This window comes from Protopterus annectens, chromosome 8.part0 (genome assembly GCF_019279795.1).
Source record: "Protopterus annectens isolate FY-2018-M chromosome 8.part0, PAN1.0, whole genome shotgun sequence".
In the NCBI taxonomy this organism is placed as follows: domain Eukaryota; kingdom Metazoa; phylum Chordata; order Ceratodontiformes; family Protopteridae; genus Protopterus; species Protopterus annectens.
The window spans coordinates 1273689506-1273700808 of NC_056741.1; the positions used below are offsets into that span (position 1 = coordinate 1273689506).

Here is an 11303-nt window from a genome sequence, read left to right on the forward strand (position 1 = left end):
AGGTAAGTTTAGTAAAAACATATTCCTAAGCATGTTAATGCTTATGGGTCATTTTAAACTCCAAATTCAGTGTTAAATGATACCCATTTTCAACCTCAAATAAAAATAAAAAAACAATTACTGATAAAATCTTTCAAAATCAGTTATACTATATCAGGCTTTAACATATTATTTAGTTAACAGTATTAATTAAATGGCCTGAGCCTTGAGTAGCTCTAACAATTGTGTTGTGATATGCACAGCTAAATAAAAATATAAAAGAAGATACATAACAGAGTTTGCTTGAAACAAGTTTATTGGAGATGATAGTATACCTTAATCATGTTTAACATCAAAATTCTGGGAAAATACATTTAATCTAAATGAAACTGAAAACATATGGTAGTGTTTTATGACAGCACACATTTGATAAAGAAAGAAATATATTCCATAAAAGTATATATATTGTATAAAGGAAAGAGTTCAATGTCATGCTTACATCACAATTTAAAATAATATATGCTATAAAAACTATGAAAAACTAAAATTATCCATAGTTTTAACAACAAACATAAAAAACTGCAATAACCTAACAAATTCCCTGAATACCGCGGAAAAGCACTTTTTTTTTTAAGGTGGGCAACCTCTCTAATCCCATTGTGGGAGGCCTGTTGCACAACCACAGCAAAACTGGTATTACAAATCATACCAGCATTGATTTTCTATGGGAAATAGCTATCAACAAGAAATAGCTATCAATTTCTGTATTGGCTGGCTTATTTAAATCAATGACTTGAAACTTTGCATAGTTATCGTCTGACAAAGCGAAGGGTAATAATGCTGATTTTGTTTATTGTAGACAAGCAGATATGAGTTTTGTCATTTGCTCAAAAGATAAAAAATTCTGCTTTTTACATACCAGTAAACTATACAATAACTGTTCCAAGATAGAGTTAGGTTTATAATGATGATCAGTCTAATATATTAGCCCAATGCTGCAATTCTAGATTTGTCAGATTAAAGAACATTAAAGTAAATTGGAATATTAACATACCAATACAATGTTTAAAGGTGTGAATCACACTGCCTCTTTGGGACAACATGAAATTCATCCTCTTTATATTAAGGATTTTTCTATTAGCTAAAACTTGTTTCTGCAGTTAATGAGCCAGTCTTTCATTTAAAGAACTGGCCATAATGATAAGGTAATACTGTAATAATATCTGTACTAAGGTGCAAGAATATATAGGGGCTGGAGGATATCTTTTGGTCATTTTTATTTATATGCCTTGGGGTTGTACACGTTAATGCACAAGTAGTAAAACAACGAGTGACATTGATGAGTTGACCCTGTCTTGTAACACAATAAAACGATACGCAACCAGTGGGCTCCACATATTTCATTTATCAAACATGTTTTCATTCTGAGGGTTGAGATACTATTAATTTTGTAAGGGCACGGTGTATTTGTGGGGGAAAAGTGCAAGTACAGAATAGGAGAAATTGTTTTTCAGCTGTCAGGGTGAAAGATCAAATGTGAAGATCAAAAAAGGTTCATTGGGAAGTGGCTGATGTAAGCTCCAGAAGGATTTGTTTAATTAATTCATTTAATGTTTGTTAACCAGGTAAGTGGGCTGGTAAAAATCACTTTTCAGCTTCTTCCCAGGCCTTACAGCAAAGACAATAGAAGCAACATAAAACCATGGTCCATAGATTAGGTCAAGGCTAACTGCCCTTGTGGGCCATTTTAAGCCTAGCTAATTACCCCCTGTGAGAATCAAACACTGCACCTTGTGTCTGTAAGGTAAATACCTTAACTGTTATGCTAACCTCCCACCTAGTAACAAATCAATAAACATATTTCATTAATATAAATAAAATAGTAGTTTACACGTATACAGTGTACTTAACTGAAGTAATATAATACACATAATATAAATTTCACATATAGCATACAAACAATAAGTGAAATTAGAGCCTTAGAATAAGTTAAAGACCTCTTGCAAAGGTTTCCAATTTCTGTAACTCTTCAAATGAGACTTGTGGACTCTATTTTACATTTAGTTAGATGTTTGATGATCACTTGCATCCAGTAAATGGGCTTAAACAAATCTAAAGATTCAGCAATCATAGTGTTTTATTTCTACTTATTCCAGAGAAACCTGGGAGCATTGGCATGGGTTTACTCTTTAATGAGTATGATAAATATGGCAGGTCTGGGGGATATTTTATAAGTTTGATAATGTAGTGAACATGCACGCAAACTGTTGATAACATGCCAAAAATAGAAATAAAACATCTGTGTGGGAGTCATTGAGAGCAGGTTGTTCTGAAATTAAGTTTTGCCTTATTTTAAACAGCAGGGGATATTATGTTCAGAAAAAGGAAGTTGAGGAAAGAAATGCCAAAGCTATATTATGAATAATACAATTAGTAACTTCCCTAAAACAACAGAGACTCATCAGTTAAAGTCAGAACTCCCACTGATAATTAGACTCCACTGTCAAAATTAGCTGCTGCATAAATTGTGATTTCAGTATCCCATTATAATAAAAGACATGAAGATAAAAGGAAGAGAACATCAGGGAAACAGAACTGGGGAGAAAATGATCAACCAGGAACATGTTCACCACATGTACAATAACTGCACAGAAGAGATGTTGAAGACAGAAGGCATCAAAATTTAGTAGGAAGGGACTCTGATTCATCTATCACATAGTCAAGGAAAGGAACAGTTTTCCTAAAACCACAGTACTGTATTAAGTATTATGATCAGAAAGAGAAGTAGCAACTATATGGAGAGACATAATGATTCTGTTATAATAACAATGTCATGGTCATAAGGCTAATAAAACCTGTAAATGATAGTACAATTGGGAATTACATCAATAGTGCTTAAGAAGAGACTGAAGATGTCCAGGCTGTCCATCACAGAAGAGGAATCTAGACATTCTTTAGAAAATGACTGGCAATTTCTTTGGGATACATTAAGTGTTGGAAGATTTTTTATTCCAGAAGTGAAGACATGCTACTAAGTGTGGTAGATAATCTGAAGTTCAAGGTTGGAAAATATGGGGGTTGTAAAGAATATGAAACAATATATCTGAGAAAGAAAGCAAATTTTCAAAACACACCTTCAGTAGTGGCATCAAATAACCATTGCTATGGAAACCTGTACTGGAAAGGAAGAGCAGGCAAACAATCTGAATCAAAAGAGTAATATAAAGCTTTCATAAAAATGGAAATAGGAAACAGGGAATCTGAGCAGGGAAAAAGTATTCTGTTTCTGGTCAGAAACTATTCTTGTTTTATAAATCCATTTAAGTTCATTCACACACATTTTTTTCAGAGCAGTGACTTTTCATATTAGCCAAACTGTGTTACACAGATATCTGGCACACACCCACACCAGCACACACATACACACACACACACACACACACACACACACACACACACACACAAGTGTATTTCTTTTCATTGAAAGCACTTTTGGTTGAATCAGAGCTTGTTGAAAAACTTAAATACACACTCTGTTTTTACTACACATTTCACTGACCCACATTTCATCAAAAATGACAAACACAGCAAATACACTTTCAAAAGTTTGTTCTTGCTTTGCTCCCACACTTCCATTCCCTTACTTAAATATATTAATTGTGAGGTCACATAACCACAGTGAAAAGAGAAAACATCACACATGGTAAATCACTGCTGGTGTACAAACTCAAATATGTGGCTACAACATGATTGGGCATTTGCAAGGTATAAATGTTGTTCTAGACTAACTCCTACTATTCCAGGATCATAAACCACACCGGTAGTGAATAACCGTACCCTCCTTCACTTTTCTGTGAAATGTGTTTTCAATGAATTTTATTCAGCCACTTGTAATTTAGTCAAATGTAAATGAATGGGAACACATTCAAACATATATAGACACAAACTTTTTTAATTGAAACTTCTTACACACAAACACAAACTTTTATTCTTGACTCTCATGATGTTCCATTATACCCTAGCAGACACTCATATGATTAAAGCTATAAGCAGAAATTAACTCCTGTAGTCCTGGGTTTGATTCTGATAATCTCCATTTACTTAACGTGCAGCTCTGAACAAGTCACTTACCCAAACAGTGCTCTTGGGTCTTCATTGAAAATTGGTCTCAAATGAGTTGAACAGCTCTGTCCAAAAAATATATAAACACAATTAAAAGAACTGCTGTCAAATGGTAGCAGGTCATTCAGAAATGCAGCTTACAAACATTGTCTCATCAGGGCTTTTATTAGCTTCCTAACAGACAACTTAACGTGATACAGTTTGTGCCAACTACCTATGCAGCTCTATACTCCTCTGTGTTCTTCCCATGGGCTGCTGGTGGTACTTACATGTTTTACATTACATTACTGCTGCCTGGCAATAAGATACAATACACACCTGTCTAGTCTAAAGGGTTTAGCATTCTATCTCTCTTCCATTTCTACCTCCCAGTATCCCTTCTCTTTGTCTGATATCCTCTTAAAAACCTCTTTTGATTCCAACTCTGTCACACATTCTGACAGTCTATTACCTGAGTCTACAACTCTCTGTGAAAAGTTCATTCAGAGATCCAGGGTGCAGTTAATCCCTAAAATCTACAGGCTGTGGTCCCCTTCCTTCTCTCTCTCTTTCTGTCCCTCTTTCCTTCATGTTCATGATGACCCCTTTACATCCCTGACATGATCAAGTACTTCCTGGGTCTTCTGGTAGCTCCTCTAGTCTGTACTCATATCCTCCCAGTAACCTGATAGCCCTTTCCTTTTGTGTCCTCCATAATTTAGCACGGGCTAAGTCTGGGCTTTGTGTCCTCCATAACTTAGCACGGGCTAAGTCTGGGTCTGATCAGAGTTCTGTACAGTGAAAGCATTACCATTTTGCTTCTGGAGTCTACCCTTCATGATATGCCCCAGGATTCTGTTTGTCGTTGCCACTGCCCTCTAACTCTGCCCCTGGTGGTCCAGTCCAGATCACCACACACAGGTAATTTTTGTTATCATGAGATCTAAACCCTCATGCTGATACTGTACACCAGGGTTGTTGTGATCCAAGTCTGGAACTACAGCTGTCGTCTTTCTGCCCACTTCACCACCCTTTGCAGATTCTTCCCTGGATGCTTCATCCATCTTCCACAGAGTGAGATCTTTGATCTCTCTCTTTTGCATTATGTTTGTTGTCAAGTGATTTCTATAACACCTAGTAGGTAACTTGGGACCCACCACTCATGGTCCCACATCATATCTTTGAACTAGTGTTCTCCATCCCACTCTGCAGCACATGCCCAATGGCAACTTCCTGTACTTAACTTCTTAAATGGAATGCATTATCCAGTGGTCAGTTCTAGTCACCTCCTTTCCTATGAAGAAAGATTTGAATGGAAATGGTGCATTTTACAAGTAAGAGAGGGTATTCATGGGGGAAGATCCATGAGGCAAGTCCATCTGAATGTTGAAGCTGGCCCTCCAATAACTTTATCCAATCCTTTCATTGCTCTACAACAATCACCTTGTTGCCTCACTGGTTCCTTACGCTGCCTTAGGTAGTACTTATGCTCTAGCACATTTGCCTTAGTATAATATTTTCTCAAATCTAACATGAAATGTGCACCTTCTAGTTGCCACTGATTCTCCCCTCTCTTCAAATCCAGTCTTCCTGCTCTTCCTACTTCTCCCTAAACAATGTCATGTGACCAGGTCATATATTCTCTGTCTTCTGAGGAGTACATTACCAGCATTCTAAGTTTCTTTTCATAAACCACACCCATCTATATTCGGCATCCCTTTGATAACTCTTATTACGTTTTCCATCTGTCTGATTTCCCTTTGCCTGCATGGACTCCAGAGCAGTATACAATAATCCAGATGTGGCTTTACTAATGTCTTGCACAATGGAAGAATGAACTCAAATCCTCGAAAATTCACGTATCATGCTGTACAGACCTGAACTATATCACACCTTTTTCCACACTAGGTAGCATGCATGAGTTTAACAGTTCTTGTTGCCTCAAGTCATTTTCACCCCCCCACCACCACATTAGGAATGCACATTGTCTACTGTATTTCCTCAAAGTACATAACCCTTGCACTTTTTTATGTTAAATTTCAGCTATCACCTAGGTATCCATAATGCTAGCCCCCTGAGTTCTCTGAAGTCTTCACCCCCATTCATAATTACCACATTATTGTTTCTATGTCAAAATACAAGCTGATGTTTGCCCCCAAACCCACCTGGCACAACTTTATTAAAGATGACTGGTCCTATCACTGATCTCTTGGCACTCCAGTGGTTACTGACTTTCTGACAACTGCCTTCTAACAAAACCCTCTCTGCATCTGTTCAAATATCCATTTTTAGACTCACTATACTATTTTGTGATACAGCCTCAGAGCCTTTAATTTTCTCTGTCACTGTCAGTCAAGAACAGTGCCAAAGGCTTCACTGAAATCCTTCTTTTGTGCAAACCATTATTAATGGCCAAAGCGGATAACAGTCATCAGGCTCTACATCCTATTCCAACTGGTTCAAGGGCACATATCTACCCAGAAATGGGCGTGGTGTGCATTTCATCCTTTGTGAATAGTACCACACCCATCCCCAAGAAAGGTCACAGTGGAGGTATCCTATTTCAAGCATAGTTCATGGGAAGTGGTGGGGGGGATTTCATTTACTGCTACTCCTCCATGCTAATAACACAGAAAATAAACTCTTCCAGTATAATCTGTTAAGAATGTGTAAGAGTAAGAAATAAAAAAAAATACTCAGAAAGGTGGGCAACAATCAAGCAGACATCCAACTTCACTGACTTTGGCAGCCAATTTTTGGCTACATAATTTTATTTAATAATCTAGACTACACAACAACAATGCCTAGATCTGATATAGCACACTGGCCATTCAACAAACCCTTCAAAATGTATGTCCGCACATCAGTCATACAACAAACCCTTCAATGTGTATGTCATGGTATGCAAGTATGATTCCGGTCGGGCCATAAGGGGTTAAAGAAAATAAGGCACATTACCAGTAATGAGTTAATGAGGTCTGTTAATCTTTCTGCCTCTATCTGCCCAGTATTTTGCTTTCATCCCTGTGAGACACTAATCACCTTCTTTGCAGCCAGCCTCTGGAGACATGCTTACAGTTCTATTTCAAGTGCCCCCTTCTTCCAATTTCTGCAGGTTAGTCACTATTTTCTGTTTTATGCTGATGAACCTTAGAAGCAACAGTAATAAAAGGCATAGGAGGTAGTGCAGTAAAAACTACATCAAAACAGATAACTCAAAAACAAATAATCCTTTAAATGGGTGAAAAGCTGCAGTTCTCAGCCGCACCATTGAGAGCTACAATAGTGTTAATATAGGCTGTCTGTTCCATCTAAACCATAAATTAAATTACCTGTCAATACTGAGCAAATGTGTATAAATCACACGGATGGATAGCCTGTGACAGCAATTACATCAGAAGTTTTATGACAAGGAAAGCAATATCAGCATCAGTAAGCAGAGGGGAAAGGGGCAGAAGTGAAAAAGTGCCTGCACTTTTGAACTCCAGAAAGCAAATAGCGACAGTCTGGCACATGGGTAAGTGATACTGATGGCACAAGAACACTCAGTTATGAGACATAAACATCTGCTGGTGCTGTTGCTTACACACAGTTCCAGAGTCTTCCTCATATAGAGTTATTAAAGAGAAGCAGCTACTACCCCCACATAATTTGCCTGAGACACAATATCTGCTCATAAAGAAATCTGAGGCATAAGTGTGTAACTGGTCATACACACATAATTTATGGCTCTCTGATGCTCTCCACAAAATGACTGTGTAGTACAAGCAAAGAACTGTAATTTCTATATAGGCAGAATCACTTTCCTAGACTGATAAGTATACAGAGAAACAGACAGATGCATCACTTAGTATGTATCTCAGTGATAGATACTGTGAATGGGTAAAAGGATAGATACAGATGCTTTGCATACTGCTTAGGTCAATAAATACAACATGCACAGTGGCTCTTAAATGTTATAGATAGGTGCAACAAAGCAACATACAAACAAGCTCATTCACTACCCCAAACCTATTGTACATGGATACCACAAATTTTTACATAAAACAACAGGTGTTTCAATACGTACCTTTTTCAGCAGACATGCCAGATAACATCATGCAAGTCATGCAACTGTATCTTTATGCTCACTAGCAACTCACTAGATAATTGAATCCCCTTTCAGTCTTTACAAATCCAATAACACCTTTACATATGCATCATAAAGCAACCACACCTATTGTTGTAAATCATCTCTTTTTGCAAAAAGGCTGGTCCAATAAATCACAAAGAAAGATCAGTGAAAATAAACATTCAGATGTATAAAAAAGAAAGAAAAAAATATTAAAGCCGTGGATTTGGCTACTATCTGCTGAAAATTTTGCATGCCTTTTTGTAGCATTTTTGTGTTCGTTTAAACATTGACTTCTCTGTCACTGTTTTCAGATATATAGACAAGTGTGTGTGTGTGTGTGTGTGTGTGTGTATATATATATATATATATATATATATATATATATATATATATATATATACACACACACAGATAAATATGTATGTTTGATTACACATATTTTGCAGTAGCATTAGTACTTTTCAACATCATTTGCCTTAAATGGAGGTATACAACAATATATGATCGTGTAGATTATATGCATGTAAATATATACTATAGATGGACTCACGCACAGCTATACATCACAAAGGTGCACATAAAAGTGATGCACATGTAAGTGACATGCACACACTACTTAATATGAAAAAGGCATCATTACCCCTATACAACCCTGCAGAGTGTTAATATTAAGGAACACTTCAGCTGAACAAATGTGTTGCTTATATTTATTTCAAGTATATTTTCAACTGCATAACTATGGCCCTCATTCCATATTTCAGTGCAGATGAACGAAGGTAACTGCAATCTGTGTACTAACATAAGGCAAACATTAACAACTTAAAAGACACAAACACACACAAACACATGCACATACACTTGCAGAATCTGCAGTGAACATTGTATATCTTACTCATTTGTTAAATCACTGGGTATCTTTTTAGAGCAGGGGCAGATGAAGCAGAAAGAATTGTGAACTTACAGAATCTGTCAGATGTGTTTCATCAGAGTGTGATGCCAGGTCCCCCAGTTAACACTTCTATACTTATTTATAACAATTAACTCCAGTGCTATTTTTCTCACTTGATCTTTCACAAAATAAGAGTAAAAAGAAAAATCTTCCAGGTTTGAGAAATGGTGAGCCTCCGTCTTGCAACCCCAAAGAAAATGTACCATCCAAACTATAAGAAATCTGGAATCCTCCAAGCAACTGTATGTCCCTGATTCCGAGCAAAATTTCTTAAAAAATGCATAAAGTTGAAAACCAGTTTAAAGAAATCTCATCAGTTTTGTTCATAAATTCCCAAGCGTGCTGCAAAATTTTTAGTGATACATTTTTTCCTTGTGCTCTCCATGGTTTCTATGCCCTGGGAATCATTACTTTTCTGTCCTTATTTCCCCTTCTAATTCACTTAAACCTATAAAAAATAATAAAGACAAAAGAGGGAAAGTATTCTGAGCACACTGTAGTTCGTGATGGTGTTTTCCCCTTGTCAGCTGGTGGGATATCAGCTTCAACTTGAGTAGCTGCCTTGTTTCCAAGAATAGAGGTCATTAAATTCATCCATACTTCATACCAGGCAGGTATCCGGGGTGTTTTTCCAGTCAATTGTTCCAAAGAAAAAGAAATTTATTTCTCTCTCAGTGAAGAGCAGTGATTAGCTTTTGCTCTGCCGGATCCATATTTCGAGTCTCAGCTCTCTTTCTCTCTCCCTCTGTCACACACGCACTCATGCACTAATGCTCGCACATACAAAAAAAGGCAATGCAGTTGCTAAGGTGCTTTCTCAATGCAGCAAGCAAACCCAGCTAGAAGGGCAAAATCCAAGGTGCCAAGATGTATCTCTCTCTCATTTTGAAACTCAGAGCAGCATACAGCTTGTTCTGAACCTGTTTCCCCAAATCTCCAGGAGATGCTGCAATCTTTTCTGTTGCCTGTTCAGCGTTTCTGGTCATGTAAAGGAGTGACTGTGGTAACGCAGAAGGAGATCGGAGCTAAGAAGACAGACAGAAGGGGGAGGAAGAGAGCGACTGAGAGAGAGAGAGAGTTGTTTTTTCCATTGACATTCTGAGCAGCCGGCCTTGGCTGTGTGCAGAATCATGATGAGGCTCTCCGTATGCAGGTCTCATAGATTCACACTATCAATGAGACCAGAGTGAGCGAGTGAGCAAGGCAAAGAAGTAACGAGAGCAAGAGAACAGAGAAAAAGCAAACTACTGCCTCATGAGAGAAGAAAAAAGGAAAGGAGAAAGAAAAGACAGAGCAAAATACTGGTAGGCATGCAAGAGAAGAAAAAAAAAGAGAGGTGAGATGAAAAACTGCACAAAGGATGAATTCATTTAAAAGACAAATGTTTAGTCTTAGGAAGGGTAATCAGACTACCAGATTTTAAACAGCAAAGTCATGTCTGAAACAAGGATCTCAGAAATACAAGGGTGCAAAACAGAGGTGAAAAAGAATATAAAAATCAGGAAGTTAGACATTTGTTCTTTCTGCTGGAACCAGGGCAGAGAATCTGAAAAAAAAAAGTTTATTTTAAAACAAAGACAAGCCAAAAAGGCTGTCAGAAAGAAATCAAAAATGTTAATAGGGATAGTACAGCGGTAAATTATTTTTTACAGATATACGCATTAGAAAATTAGACTTTGGAAAGTGATGAAGCTTAAAGTAAGAAAAGAAGCTTACTAAGGTAAGAAAGGAGGAATTTCAGAAAGCACTGTAGATTAGAAACCAGAGTAGGGTAATATCTGCCAAACTGAAAAAAAATACAGGCCAAGGATGCTAAAAATTGTTTACATGTTTTAGTTTATCATTATTTCTACAGCATTAGAAAGAAAGAAAAAAAATAGCTGTTTTCACTGCATATTCTGCAACACTGTCCACCAAAACAACTATTTATTTGTATTGGTAATTCCCTTATATGCTATTTTTCTGTTTTATGTTCTTGTTTCTGTTCTGTGTATACCTCCACTGTAATTTGTTTTAACACCCTGGACTGAATCTGAAAAACTGCCAGTTAACAAATGTATAAATATGTAACTAAATTAAATAAATGATGGCCTGAGGCCCTCAGAAAACAATATGATGGTTTCATATTCAGTATTGTCACAGCAGTATGTGGGTAGAGAC

The 11303-nt window shown here is 37.0% G+C and overlaps 1 protein-coding gene across 3 annotated transcripts in view; it reads right to left on the reverse strand.

The window, feature by feature from the left end:
• GRIK5 (glutamate ionotropic receptor kainate type subunit 5) overlaps window positions 1-10311 on the reverse strand; it is a 3838183-nt gene extending 3827872 nt beyond the window's left edge. For 2 of the 3 annotated variants that reach the window (XM_044080789.1, XM_044080790.1), the window contains exon 1: window positions 9156-10311. The gene's annotated coding sequence lies outside the window, so the exon portion shown is untranslated. Of the gene's footprint in view, window positions 1-4110; window positions 4167-9155 lie in introns of all 3 variants that reach the window. The other variant, XM_044080791.1, reaches the window with a different exon arrangement.
• Window positions 10312-11303: the final 992 nt, after the last annotated feature.